Below are 5,000 nucleotides of genomic sequence, written 5' to 3' on the forward strand. Positions count from 1 at the left end.
AGGGAGAGCGAGGGAGAGTGAGTGAGGGAGAGTAAAGAAGAGTGTGGGAGAGTGAGCGAGGGAGAGTAAAGAAGAGTGAGGGAGAGCGAGGAGTGAGAGTGAGGGGAAGTTAGGGAGAGTGAGGGAGAGTGAGGGAGAATGAGGAAGAGAGAGAATGAGAGTGGAAGGGAGAGTGACTGAGGGAGATCAAACGTTACTGAGGAATATGTGAAAACGACTTAACACTATATCAGTTAATTACAGACGTTTGAATCCTATTATACATTCATACATTCATCATAAACGATTGAATACTGTTTCATAAACGATTCAATACTATTCCATAAACAATTGAATACTATTTCATTTAACTATAGACGACTGAATAATATATCAATTAATTATAGACGACTGAATCCTATTATACACTTATCATAAACGAATGAATACTGTATAAATTTATTATAGACGACTGAATCCTGTTATATATTTATTATAAACGATCAAACGCAGTTATGAAATTAGCTAAGGGGATTTAACACTAATGAAAAAAAAATGACAGCTCAGTTTAAATCGGATTATTTACTCGAGATTCCGGACTTTTTTATTACCAGACTAATTTACAGGTTTCAGAAAAATGAATTACTGCCGCACGTCAGCGTCAGTAAATGATTTACAGGTTATAAGATTTTTACCTGAATGGCATTACCAATGAATTATTTTTACACGTGAGTCATTAGTAAATGATTTTTTACGCCATGTCAATCTTGTTTTTTTTATTTACACGTAAGTGCAGTTGGCGGTAAATGATTTACAAACAAATGAGAAAATTCTTCTTTTTAACTTCCTAACTGATGACGAGCTGTTGTAGAATACAACAATATTAGCTCTTGTAGAATACAACAATATTAGTTCTTGTAGAATACACCATCTCTTGCAGAATACAACAACGATTCTTGTAGAATACAACAACAGCTATTGTAGAATACAACAACAGCTATTGTAGAATACAACAACGATTCTTGTAGAATACAACAACAGCTCTTGTAGAATACAACAACGATTCTTGTAGAATACAGCAACAGCTCTTGTAGAATTCAACTACAGATCTTACAGAATACAACAATAACTCGTGTAGAATACAACAATACTAGGTAACGCTGATGGAATAACAAACAAGTGGGAGGAGTGGCACGAAAGAGTCAAAGAGACATCACCGGACATCATAGCGATCACAGAAACCAAGCTTACAGGTATGATAACAGATGCCATCTTTCCAACGGGATACCAGATCCTGAGGAAAGACAGAAGGAACAGGGGGGGTGGAGGAGTGGCACTGCTGATCAAACACCAATGGAATTTTGATGAGCTGGAGAGAGGAGACAGCGGAGAAGAAAGTGATTACATAGCGGGAACGCTTCACTCTGGAGGTCCCAAGGTGGTAATTGCAGTGATGTATAACCCACCACAGAACAGCAGGAGACCAGGGCATGAGTATGACGAGAGCAATAGAGCGATGGTTGACACACTGGCCGCAGTGGCCAGAAGAGCTCATGCATGCAGGGCAAAGCTCCTGATCATGGGCGACTTTAACCACAAGGAGATCGACTGGGAGAACTTGGAGCCACATCGGGGCCAAGATACATGGAGGGCTAAGATGATGGAGGTGGTACTGGAAAACTTCATGTAGCAACACGTAAGGGACACTGCAAGAGAGAGAGGAGAGGATGAGCCAGCAAGGCTGGACTTACTATTCACCTTGAGCAGTGCAGATATTGAGGACATCACATATGAAAGACCCCTTGGGGCCAGCGATCATGTGGTTTTGAGCTTCGAATACACAGTACAGCTACAAGTGGAGGGGAAAGCAGGAAGGCCAGGACAAATGAAACCAAACTACAGGAAAGGGGACTACACGGGAATGAGGAACTTCCTAAACGAGGTTCAGTGGGACAGAGAACTGGCAGGGAAGCCAGTTAATGAGATGATGGAATATGTAGCAACAATGTGCAAGGAGGCTGAAGAGAGGTTTGTACCCAAGGAAAACAGGAATAATGAAAAAGCCAGGATGAGCCCATGGTTCACCCAAAGGTGCAAGGAGGCAAAAACTAAGTGTGCTAGGGAATGGAAGAAATATAAAAGGCAAAGGACCCAGGAGAATAAGGAGAGCAGTCGTAGAGCCAGAAACGAATATGCACAGATAAAAAGGGAGGCCCAACGACAGTATGAAAACGACATAGCAGCGAAAGCCAAATCTGACCCGAAGCTGTTATACAGCCACATCAGGAAGAAAACAACCGTCAAGGACCAGGTAATCAGGCTAAGGAAGGAAGGAGGAGAGACAACAAGAAATGACCTTGAAGTATCTGAGTAACTCAACAAGAGATTCAAAGAAGTGTTCACAGAGAAGACAGAAGGAGCTCCAGAAAGACGGAGAGGTGGGGTACACCACCATGTGCTGGACACAGTGCACACAACCGAGGAAGAAGTGAAGAGGCTTCTGAGTGAGCTAGATACCTCAAAGGCAATGGGGCCAGATAACATCTCTCCATGGGTCCTGAGAGAGGGAGCAGAGGCGCTATGTGTACCCCTAACAACAATATTCAATACATCTATCGAAACAGGGAGATTGCCTGAGGCATGGAAGACAGCAAATGTAGTCCCAATCTTTAAAAAAGGAGACAGACATGAAGCACTAAACTACAGACCAGTGTCACTGACATGTATAGTATGCAAAATCATGGAGAAGATTATCAGGAGAAGAGTGGTGGAACACCTAGAAAGGAATGATCTCATCAACAGCACCCAACATTGTTTCAGGGACGGGAAATCCTGTGCCACAAACCTACTGGAGTTCTATGACAAGGTGACAGCAGTAAGACAAGAGAGAGAGGGGTGGGTGGATTGCATTTTCTTGGACTGCAAGAAGGCGTTTGACACAGTACCACACAAGAGATTAGTGCAAAAACTGGAGGACCAAGCAGGGATAACAGGGAAGGCACTACAATGGATCAGGGAATATTTGTCAGGAAGACACCAGCGAGTAATGGTACGTGGCGAGGTGTCAAAGTGGGCACCTGTGACCAGCGGGGTCCCACAGGGGTCAGTCCTAGGACCAGTGCTGTTTCTGGTATTTGTGAACGACATGACGGAAGGAATAAACTCTGAGGTGTCACTGTTTGCAGATGACGTGAAGTTGATGAGAAGAATTCATTCGATCGAAGACCAGGCAGAACTACAAAGGGATCTGGACAGGCTGCAGACCTGGTCCAGCAATTGGCTCCTGGAGTTCAATCCCACCAAGTGCAAAGTCATGAAGATTGGGGAAGGGCAAAGAAGACCGCAGACGGAATACAGTCTAGGGGGCCAGAGACTACAAACCTCACTCAAGGAAAAAGATCTTGGGGTGAGTATAACACCAGGCAAATCTTCTGAAGCGCACATCAACCAAATAACTGCTGCAGCATATGGGCGCCTAGCAAACCTCAGAACAGCATTACGACATCTTAATAAGGAGTCGTTCAGGACACTGTACACCGTGTACGTTAGGCCCATATTGGAGTATGCGGCACAAGTTTGGAACCCACACCTAGCCAAGCATGTAAAGAAACTAGAGAAAGTGCAAAGGTTTGCCACAAGAATAGTCCCAGAGCTAAGAGGTATGTCCTACGAGGAGAGGTTAAGGGAAATCAACCTGACGACACTGGAGGACAGGAGAGATAGGGAGGACATGATAACGACTTACAAAATGCTGAGAGGAATTGACAAGGTGGACAAAGACAGGATGTTCCAGAGACTGGACACAGCAACAAGGGGACACAGTTGGAAGCTGAAGACACAGATGAATCACAGGGATGTTAGGAAGTATTTCTTCAGCCACAGAGTAGTCAGGAAGTGAAATAGTTTGGGAAGAGATATAGTGGAGGCAGGATCCATACATAGCTTTAAGCAGAGGTACGATAAAGCTCATGGTTCAGGGAGAGTGACCTAGTGGCGACCAGTGAAGAGGAGGGGCCAGGAGCTTGGACTCGACCCCTGCAACCTCAACTAGGTGAGTACAACTAGGTGAGTACAACTATGTGAGTACACACACATACACACACACACATACACACACACACACACACACACATACACACACACACACACACAAACACACACACACACACACACTCACTCACACACACACACATACACACACACACACATACACACACACACACACACACACACACACACACACACACACACACACACACACACACACACACACACACACACACACACACACACACACACACACACACACACACACACACACACACACAGATGGATTAACGAATGAACATGAGGAATGGCAAGGAAGAATCAATGAGAAGTCCCCAGACATCATAGCAGTTACAGAAACAAAACTCACGGAAACAATAACAGATGCAATCTTCTCACCAGGATACCAGATCATGAGGAAAGATAGAAGGGGCAGAGGGGGAGGTGGGGTTGCTCTGCTCGTAAAAAAACAGATGGAAATTCGAGAAAATGGAAGGCATAGATGAGACGGGAGAAAGAGACTACATAGTAGGTACACTTCAGTCTGGGGAACACAAAGTGGTCATTGCAGTGATGTATAATCCACCACAGAACTGCAGGAGGCCAAGAGAGGAATATGAAGAGAGCAACAGAGCAATGGTGGACACACTTGCTGAGGTGGCAAGAAGAGCTCACTCCAGCAGAACAAAGTTGCTGGTTATGGGGGATTTCAACCACAGGGAGATTGACTGGGAAAACCTGGAGCCACATGGCGGTCCCGAAACATGGAGAGCCAGGATGTTGGACGTGGTGCTGGAAAAACTCATGCACCAACATGTTAAGGACACTACCAGAGTGAGAGGGGAGGATGAACCAGCAAGATTGGACCTTGTGTTCACCCTGGGCAGCTCAGACATTGAGGACATCAAGTATGAGAGTCCCCTAGGAGCTAGCGACCACGTGGTTCTGTGCTTTGAATACATAGTAGAACTGCA

The 5,000-nt window shown here is 44.8% G+C and overlaps 1 protein-coding gene across 1 annotated transcript in view; it reads left to right on the forward strand.

Annotated features, from left to right (window-relative positions):
- LOC128695122 (junctional adhesion molecule B) overlaps nt 1-5,000 on the forward strand; it is a 62,648-nt gene that overhangs the window by 35,876 nt on the left and 21,772 nt on the right. The window lies entirely within an intron of this gene.

This window comes from Cherax quadricarinatus, chromosome 35 (genome assembly GCF_038502225.1).
Source record: "Cherax quadricarinatus isolate ZL_2023a chromosome 35, ASM3850222v1, whole genome shotgun sequence".
Classification (NCBI taxonomy): Eukaryota; Metazoa; Arthropoda; class Malacostraca; order Decapoda; family Parastacidae; genus Cherax; species Cherax quadricarinatus.